Source organism: Athene cunicularia, assembly GCF_003259725.1.
Source record: "Athene cunicularia isolate RWA chromosome 3 unlocalized genomic scaffold, athCun1 chr3_part1, whole genome shotgun sequence".
NCBI classification, from domain to species: domain Eukaryota; kingdom Metazoa; phylum Chordata; class Aves; order Strigiformes; family Strigidae; genus Athene; species Athene cunicularia.
Genome location: NW_020799097.1, coordinates 45,882,821 through 45,892,942, shown reverse-complemented (window position 1 = coordinate 45,892,942; position 10,122 = coordinate 45,882,821). Strand labels below are relative to the sequence as shown.

The window sequence follows — 10,122 nt, the reverse complement described above, 5'->3', positions numbered from 1 at the left end:
GGGGGATATGAACCCTACCTGCAAAACGCCGCTCAGCGACCCCCGCCCGTCCCCGTTTCTCCCCGTGGGGGTGGGGGTGAGTGGAGCGCCCCTACCGCAGCCTGCGGAGGTGCTACAAGAAGTGCGGATGCCTTCGGCTGCGACTCGAGCATGCTGAAGCCCGCCTGTCCCCGCTCCTTCCCTGGACTAGCGGGGACTGACTCGGGCACTCTTTTTCTCACACACCCCCACACCCCACAACCCCCCCAGGCCGTAAGGGGGACAGGGAGGGGAGAAACGTTGTGAGAGGGCGAGCAAGGAGGGGGGGGGGCGCCCCGTGGGACCCGCGGCCGCCTCTGCCCCTCTCCCCGCTCGACTCGCTCCTCAGCGGCAACTCTGCGGGAGGGGGGCTCCGATTATCGGGCCGAGGCCCCTCCCTAATGAGCTGGGGTGTGAAATGCGCGCCCCAACCCCCGCGGAATTGCCCATGCTTTCCTCTCTCGCCCTGCCGCCCTCGACCCCCAGCGCCACAGGCTGTTGTCCCCTTCTCCCGGTTTTGTTTCGCGGCTCGGACATGGCTGGGAGGGCTGCAGGATTTTCCCTGCGCTTCCCCTCCACCCCGCAGCCTTCCCGAGGTCTGATCTCCGGGCAGACGTGCTGTGCAGTTTGACAGGAAAATCCCCGTACCCTCAGGGAAAATTCCCGTTACCGGATCCTCGGGAGAGGGCTGCCCAGACCCCACAAAGGATGCTCAGGCGTTGCCCTGCTTCATCTGACCAAGCAATCAACTAGGGGAGCCCGGCTTATCAAAGGCGGGGAGAGCTCGAAGAGCCTCGAAGAGATGAAGCTGGGGCGGGTGGGGGTTGGTGACTGAAAAGCTTCTATAATTAAGTAAACAGCAGAGTTGTTGTGCGAAGTAAATAAATAGTCAATGATCCCATTGTAGAGCCGAGCGCAGGCGGCACAGACCGCGGCGGGCTCGCCGCGATTGGGCTCTGGCCGCTGTGACTTGCAGTTTAATCGGCCCCACAGCACATCCCTTAATTACTCGCAGCGCACTTACATGGCCGACAGAAAATTCATTAGCCAGTTCATTTGCCTGAGGCTGTAACGGAGATAACTCTTGTAAAAAAAAAAAAAAAAAAACAAAACAAAAAACAACCCAACACCCGACCCAACGCGGTCCTAAAGCCAAGCGCTTCACGCCGCCTTGGGAGGTAAAGGGAGCTGGGGAGGAGGTGCCACGCCAGGAGTAAGCGGGTCGCTTGTGGGGCAGCTGAGCGGGACAACGGCGCGGAAAGCGGAGCTCCGTGGGATCCTGCGGGAGGGAAAAGGCATCGCGGGGATCGCCACGGGAGTGGCCAAGGGATGGCCCCCATCTCCGGGAAGGCGAGGCGGGGCAAGGCTGCGCGCAGACAAGAGCTGGGAGGAGTGTGAGGAGGCCGAGTGAGCAAATATTTGTGCAAGCAGCGACTCGGTGGTGCCGTCCCTCTTCTTTTATCACTGACTGCATTTGCGCTGTTACTAGCCAGAGTTTTCTGACCAGAGCACAAACAGAGAACAAAGCAAGCGTAAAAATATGTGACTCAAAGGTGTCTTTCTAAAAGAAAGGAAGGCAGGGGAGGAAATGGGATGTGGCATTTCAGTCCCCAGAATGGTTCTAATATTGCAGATAGATTGTGTAATATCCTCATGTAATCATTTCACCTCAACGACATTGATGCAGAGTCTTTTCCCTTGTTGCCTGGGTTACATTTCTGTCCAGACATGGAACCCTCCATGCTTTCCTCAGCCAACAGTTTACACAGAATCAGGTCCTCTCTCAGACAGGAAAGAGGTTCCCAAGGTCACCAGTGATATTATCAACACATACCACTTGGGTTATCTGGGGACTTTGCAAACGTCTCGTTATTACTCAAATGAAGAAAGCTGGAACAGGAAAGTTGGATCAAGCCTAAGATGACACTGCAAGTTAGTGACATAATGGGAAGACAGCCTGGAATTTTCTTCTCTCAGACTTTGATTACTGCAAAAACCCATAATTTCAATACTGACAAACGTTCTTGTTTCTTCCCAGTTACACTGTGGGAACTTTGAACTTTTTCGTTACTGACCACCAGAAAGAAACATACAGTTTGACAAAATTGAAACTAAGGTGTACCAGACAATTTGCCACACAAGGTCCTGGACTCTTACAAGAAAAAAACCCAAACTTATTTGCTTGCTTGCTTCTTTCTTATTGTTGATTATTTTTTAAACTGTTGAATTTTAAAACTGTATCAAACAGGAATATACATTTGTCATCTTTTCACCAGCTTTTAAAACAAATTTTATAAGTGCCAATAAGAATTTCACCCTCTTAAAAAGTAAACAAATTTGCAAAGATCTTTGTGAGAATAGTTTTGGGGCTTGTTTGCTTTTCCCAGTATTATTTCTAAATATATAGGATTAAATAATCTGGGTTTATTATGTTCCCACCTCATTGGGTGCATTTACACCTCGAAGTTAAAAGTAATGTAAACCTGTAGCCTAATTCCTTTAAGCCTTCTAAAATGAAATTTTCTAAGGATGACAGAAAAATTCTTTCTCCACAGAAATCTATCATTAGTGCTCAGTACATCTGAGTATTTAATTATTTTTTTTTCTTTCCCACTTGATCTTTCAATTTGGGTCAGCTATCGTAATATATACACTGACAGAATTTAAGATTTTTCAAAAGAGTTTGCATGGAATTCTTTTTAAAATGTCAGATCTACAAAGACCTAGAACCAACCAAAATATTATTTTAGGGATTCCAGATGCTTAGGCTTAACATTCCCAATACAAATTCTGTCCAAATTAATGACCCAAATCTGAGTATCAACACTTGTTCAGGATGACCTGTTCACAGCTTGTGACTCGCCACAGAAAACATTGAAGCAAACTTTTGGGGCTTTAGACTGCAGACAACTGAATATTTGTTCTTCCTATCAGCCATTGCTTTATTGTTTTATCCCCTTGCAGTTGTGAACAACACTGGGTGGTCCTTCAGAAAATCTGTGTCCTACTGCTACAGCATACAGACTTCTGGTACAGCTCACAAAGAAATAATTGACGTTAGTTTGGCCAAGGAAAAAGTCCTCCCAAGCTTTGGCTCTTCACAGCTGGTTGCAGCTTTTGATGATGACCTTTTATACTCATATTTTTGGTCAAGCTGGCTGTATGTATCAAATCTTGTCCTTTGAAAAAGACGAATGAGTCAAACCAGGATGGAATAAAAGAAAAAAATCTTATAGGTCCCTGTTCTTGGATTATCCACTTGAGGGAGACAACAAGCCATAGGTTATATCTATATGTCAATTTGATGGCTCATATACAAAATTGAACTTTCAACTGATGAGGCATTTGTACCCATTCTCTGTTATAATTAATTTTAAAAGTACTGGCCTGTGTAACACAGCAGGCATCATGTTTCTCATAGCGGTTCATTGATCTGCATGTCTGAGAGCTTTCTCTCCTTACTGTCTAGCAATATGGGACCATCTAATGACTTTCACTCTCTTAGACAGGAAAGTCTAGAGTCTTTCCAGATGATATCCCGTAACTCTAGAATTAATATTTCACAGTTGAGAAACGTGACCTAATTCAAGATTTACATGTTGACTCACTTTATTGCTTAAGAGATACACCTAAGTGTATTGCATTACTAAGAGGCCTAAAATATAACACTATTAAGAGCCATAAACCAATATCTTATTTCCCTGAGTCTGAATACCTTGGGAAACAGAAGCATGGCTTTGACATTATTTTATTTTATTTGGTGCCAGTCAAGATACAGTGTGTGGTATTATCCAATAGACACCCATATTTTGCAGTCTTCCCATGAAGGCTTTCATGGCTTACCAATCCTTATCATTATAAAAGATTCTAATGTTTGCCTTAAACAGCTTTATGGCAATTGACATCACTCTTTTCCTTACCTGCTGAGGGCATAGAGTTTATTTCTGTCTCTAAAACCATCTTCTGAACATTTGAAGAAATATTAAGCAGGAAGCTAAAAGTCATTCCTATCTTCTAGAAGGTCAAGAAGGAGGACCCAGGGAGCTCCAAGCCAGTCAGCCTCACCTCAGTACCTGGGAAGGTGATGGAGCAGACAATCCTGAAAAACATCTCCGGGCACATGAAGGACAAGAAACCAATAGGAGTAGTCAACATGGATTCACCAAGGGAAGTCATGTTTGACCAACTTGATAAACTTTTAAAATTGACAGGCTTGGTTGATGAGGGGAGAGCAGTGGATATTGTCTACCTAGACTTCTGTAAGGCCTTTGACAGTCTCCCATAGGATCATCATTAAGAAGTTGTTGATGTGTGGGTTAGATGAGCAGACAGTGAGGGGGATTAAAAACTGGCTGAATGGCCAGGCCCAGAGGGTGGTGATCAGCAGCATGAAGTCTAGTTGGAGGCCACTGACTAGTGGTGTACCCTAGAGGTTGCTACTGGATCCAGTCTTGTTCAACATCTTCATTAATGATCTGGATGATGGGGATGAGTGTATACCCTCATCAAGTTTGCTGCTAACACCATACTAGGACGAGTGGCCGATACACCAGGAGATTGTGCTGCCATTCAGAGGAACCTCAAAAGGCTGGAGAAATGACAGGAACCACATGAAGATCAACAAAGTGCAAAGTCCTGCATCTGGGGAGGAACAACCCCATGTACCAGTACAGGCTGGGGTCTGACTGGCTGCAAAGCAGCTTAGCAGAAAAAGACCTGAGAGTCCTGGTGGACATGAATTAAACATGAGCCAGCAGTGTGCCTTTGTGGCAAAGAAGGCTGATGGTATCCCAGGCTGCATTAAGAGTTGTTAGCAGGTTGAGGGAGGTGATGTTAGCACTGGTGAGACCTCACCTGACGTACCGTGCCCAGCTCTGTGCTCCCCAGTACAAGAGACACATGGACAAACTGGAAAGATTCCAATGAAGGGAGATGATGAAGGGACTGGAGCATCTGCCATATGAGGAAAGGCGAAGAAATCTGGAATTGTTCAGCCTGGAGAAGAGATATCACACGGAGGACCTTATCCCTGTGTATGAATACCTGAAGGGAGGGTGCAAAGAAGACAGAGCCAGGCTATTTTCAGTAGTGCCCAGTGACAGGACCAGAGGCAATGGGCACAAGCTAAAACATGGGAGGTTCCCTCTGAACAACAAGAAACGCTTTTTTACTGTCAGAGTGGCCAAGCACTGACACAGGTTAACCAGAGAGCATGTGGAGTCTCCCACCGTGGAGATATCAAAAAACTGTTTGGATGTGGTCCTGAGCAACCAGCTCTAGGTGACTCTGTTTGTTGGACCAGATGACCTCGAGAGGTCCCTTTCAGTCTCAACCATTCTGTGATTCTGTGGTTATCTTGTGTCCTCTCTTGTTTACTTTTCTATAGACTATTTCTAAACATCTCATAGTTATAACTGCTTTTGTCAGTGTCTCTAATTGTTCTATATAATTGCATTACTATGTGCAGAAAAGACCACAACCAAAGTAGTGATTGGAAGGAAAGGCTATTATTACAGTTTTCAGGTTCCCATCTTATTTAGATATCCCAATAAGATGTTTGACTCCTTTGCAACAGCATGATATTGTAGATTCATATTTACCTTGTCACAATAATGTCTAGATACTTTTCTGCTTAACTACCTGATGATTAGCTGTTTCCTCACTTGCATTTGCTGAGTTGCTCATTCTCTTCCAAGTGTAGAATCTTGGCTCGTCCCTGTTTAATATCATTCTTATTTCTACAGAATGTTTTTTCAATTTGTTGAGATGCATTCTAAATTCTGGGCCTAACCACCCAGTTTCTCCTTTATTGTCTTCATGAAGCACTTAAATGAGGCAGCCAAGTCATTAATACTTGCAATAGCAAATATGCAATAGCAGCATAGCAGGACATAAAGAATTCTAGAGACGTCGGTTTTTTGATTCTTTTTTTTTCTTCTCCTTACGGTTCCACACATATCAATAAAATTGTTTTGCACCGACTTTTACATTCTATTTTGCTTATGCAAATGTCATGCCTTGATCAGGCTTATTCTTAGAAACTCTATAGTCTTGTTTATGAATAGCAATATATTTTATTTAATGTCTTATCTTTGTGCTTTGTTCGTGGAGCCCAATAGAATTTCCTTTCCCCCCTTTTACAGAAAAAAAAAAGTATATGTAGAAATATATATTCTATAGCTTTTCAAAAATCCAGTGCTAATTTAGATGCATGGAAGAAAAAGATTAATAGATGGATCAAGAAAGCTCTGTGGCAATAAATGAAGATTTGTAAAAAGTATAAAGATGGAACCTAAGTGGAGACAATTACATGATCAGGACCTAGTTTTGCATCTAGATTCAGAAGTAATCATAATGGGTACAAAATTAAATTATTTTTAAAGACCCCAAACAGTTAATTCTTACAAGCACAGTGCTGAAATAGCTATGAGCAAAATCGCTGGTTTATGTCTTAAACAAGAGCTTCACACACCACCTTTTAATACAGCCTTAAACAGCACTCCAACCGATAATAAAAATAAGGCTTTAGTTTAATTAGTGAGGAGTGGAAGTTTCTCTAAGATGAGATAATGCCCAGTAGATAGGTAACTCTGAATTGTAAAAATAAAAGAGGACATTCTAATAATAGGAAGAAACTTCAATTTTACTTTGCAACTGAATTATTATTCCAATAAGATTTAAACTTCAGTAATAACGTAAGAATGAAATGGGTCTTTGATCATTGTGCTTTTTTCATGTCTCTCTTAGAATATACCATATAAAAGATTAACATTAATCATGCGTCAATGAGCTGCAACAGTTTTTGTACAGCTGTGTAGTTAAATTGACAGTATACTGGTAATATACCCAAACTCTACATACACGGGGAACTTTGTGTTTGTTGATCACATTTACTATATTAAGAGAACTGTTTCTGAGTGATTTATTCACTGTGAATTTAAAGAATTAATTTTCAGAGGGAAAGAACATAGGGAGGATAATTTATTTTATATATTGTTCCAAATGCCTAATCTTGAAGTAATAATATAAATAGTGTTCATAGGTAATATTTTTGTGTTTAATATACAGTTGAGGGTAGGCCTCCATCCTCACATATGCAGCCATTTAAACCAAGTAATCTTTTATATAGTTTGATGAATTATAATCTAATTCTTTGTCTGGGGTTTAGAAATCAACATGAATCCATTGTCAAGGTTCAGCTATATGGCACTATATACTGCATATTAGCTGTAGTGACAGCCTTACAGTAGTTTAGCCCTCAGTACTAGCTACTCATTAGGACAACTGTTAAAGGGTGCTCCATGGTCTTCAAATTCTCAGAATAGAAGAATTAAAGTTTACTAGTGTGCAGAGAATTACAAGATCTATGCTGTGTTTAAATCTCTTTGAGGTTTTGGAAAGTGAATTTCACCTAAAGCAACCCTATGCTTCTAATCTACCCTGAAATTATTTTAGTGAGACTATACAAAGTGTATTTGGTCCATTTCAGGGGAGGCAAGAAAATTGTTCCGCTATTCAAACCTAAGCAGGTTATCAGATAGGGAAAGCCATTTCTAGTATGTGAAACTACTCCCTGGGGCATATTCCTCTACAATATGCATTTTAAGTATATAGGAAGTCACATACCCTGGAATTGTACTCTAAAATATAATAATGACCTACTTTAGCAATGGTAACCATAAGTGAAGTAAAGGTGCCACAGATAATATGTAAAAAATAAACATCTTAATTAAGGAATGTGAACTCTTGTTTATTCAATACCTTTCACATTTTAAGCATTGATAAGCATCTTTGCTTTCTTAATTTCTTTGCGATCTCACTAATTTGCTGAGAAGAATAGCAAGTTTCACTTCAGTCTGAGTTTTTAGGAGAACAAAAGTCTTAGTTGCTGGGAGAACAGCTTAAGCACTGTAGTCAGCACAATTTGAATATTTACTTCAATACCTTGCCAAATTAGGATCTGACTTAGAGAAACTATTTAAGGCTGTGCAAGGACCCTTTTTCACTGGAGTGTATGTTAGTACCAATATGCAGGCTGAGAAATGATGATCACATTTCAGTGATGAAGACCACTTAATGTCTCAGGTTTGGACATCCCTGAAAATTATCTCGATAACTTAATTTCAATGTATTGTTGAAATCCATAGTTCAAGAAAATCTTCTAGAAGTGAAAGGGACAAAGGAGAGCTCTTTTTTTAGTATTTGAGATGGCTAAAACTGGAATTCTAAAGTTGTTGAGAAAAAAGACCATGGGACATACTATTCTGAGAGAAAGGGTAGGACAAGCAAGAGGTGATGAAATCAGTGCTGTGAAGAGCAGAGTCTGAACCTGAAACAGAAAATGAAAATCAGGAAGGTTAAGAGAAACCGAAGAGTTTTCCTGAGTTGACAGGCCCCTTGCTGAGAGGAAAGGAGGAAGTATCAGAAAAGAAATAAAATATTTTAAACTTAGTGAAATTGCTTGAAAGCTGAGAGAAGACACTATGTTGGGACAACTACCAGGAATGAAGTCTTTCTGAAGATGAAAAGAACCACACAAACTATTCTTGGATAATTTAGGAGAGTTTGATTCTCCTTAACACTATGTACAATGGAAAGAACCATTATGAAAGGATTTTAAACTCACAGTCTGCCGTCATTCTGATTAGCATTTTACTCCTAATTTGGCCTTTTTCTATGTCTATAAATGATTAATACTGAGGCCTTGAGAACACAGAGGATCAGACTTACAGTCCTTCTTTATGAAAAACAATGTCCAGTCTAAAGACAAGATGAGAAACTTTAAGTCTCCTAGATAAAAAAAAAAAAAAAAAAAAAAAAAAAAAAAAAAAAAGAAGGAAAAAAAAGTGGAGTCCCTCCACTTTCAGTGTGCATTTTCTTCTCCTAGCAGATAAGAGGCTAGTCTGGTACCTCTTGATACAAAAGAGAAAAGATACATCTCCTTTTCCAAACTTAGCATTCTGTTTTAGAATATCTAAATCAGATGAAAACTCATCTCAACAGGATGAATTTATAATGAACACTAAGAAGGAGGAGACAAGCACATCATATCAAGATTTAATTTGCAGTCAAATGTTTGCCTGGTTTTGTTTCTTCTTTCAGATGTGACATAAAATCCAAGAACCGAGAACTAGAATTAATGATACTCCCATCTGTCGTGTTTTATTAACAAGTCTTTTACACCTGGAAAACAGCAACAACAAAAAAAAAGGATGGAGACAATTCTAAAAATTACTGAAGAGGGAATTGCGACAGAGCACCAAAAAAATCAAGTGAAAGCTAGCTCCTACTAGCAATAACTTCTTATACACATGACTGCAACTTAAATAGCTGGAACATATATAAACAAATGCAGTAACTCCTAGTTTTCCACTTTTAACTAGAGATGGGAACATTTCCACAAACAATAAGAACATTTTCATGTAACTCCCTACATTTTACAGTAGATAGCACTGTGAGTCAGATGATTAAATAAAGTTCAGAACTTCAAGCAGCAGGTTTTTCCCTAGGTCTCACAGGCAAAAGAATGGAGCTAATAATTTAATACAGACTACTTTATGGCAGGTAAAAGGTGTCCTGCAACTGTCTAACCAGTTGGTCTATAACACCCAAAGGAGCAGAATAATGTGGATTAAATCACTTAGACCATATCTGAAATCTGAGGCATCCACATATCTGTAACTAATATGAGGATCTGCCCAGTCAATTATCTAAAGAACCAATTGAGATTGGTGTTATTTCCTTCCTTGTTTGTAAATACACCTTGTAGGCAGTATTATCAGGCTATTTCATGGAGACTGCAGGTTTGGGAAACATGTATTTCAAAATTTAATTATTTTTTTTCCCTACAATTTTAGTTTAGGAAAAACATACATAAACCTCTACAATGAAATAAGAATTTGAAGTACCTATAATTGTAGCCATTCAGAACCCAAAAATATTTTAAAGTACAATTTCTTCACATTCTAAATATCTCTTTTGATATCATAGCACTGAAAATGTTTTTGGAAGTTGTGGAAGCACAGCACTGACTCTTATTTGCTAAAACTTACTAGTACTGCAATATGCACAGTGTTGGCAAAGCTGGTGAAACAAGTGCAGCGT

The 10,122-nt window shown here is 40.6% G+C and overlaps 1 protein-coding gene across 3 annotated transcripts in view; it reads right to left on the bottom strand.

Annotated features, from left to right (window-relative positions):
• GRIK2 (glutamate ionotropic receptor kainate type subunit 2) overlaps nt 1-173 on the bottom strand; it is a 442,240-nt gene extending 442,067 nt beyond the window's left edge. For all 3 annotated transcript variants that reach the window (XM_026844286.1, XM_026844289.1, XM_026844292.1), the window contains exon 1: nt 96-173. The gene's annotated coding sequence lies outside the window, so the exon portion shown is untranslated. The remainder of the gene's footprint in view (nt 1-95) is intronic.
• Nucleotides 174-10,122: the final 9,949 nt, after the last annotated feature.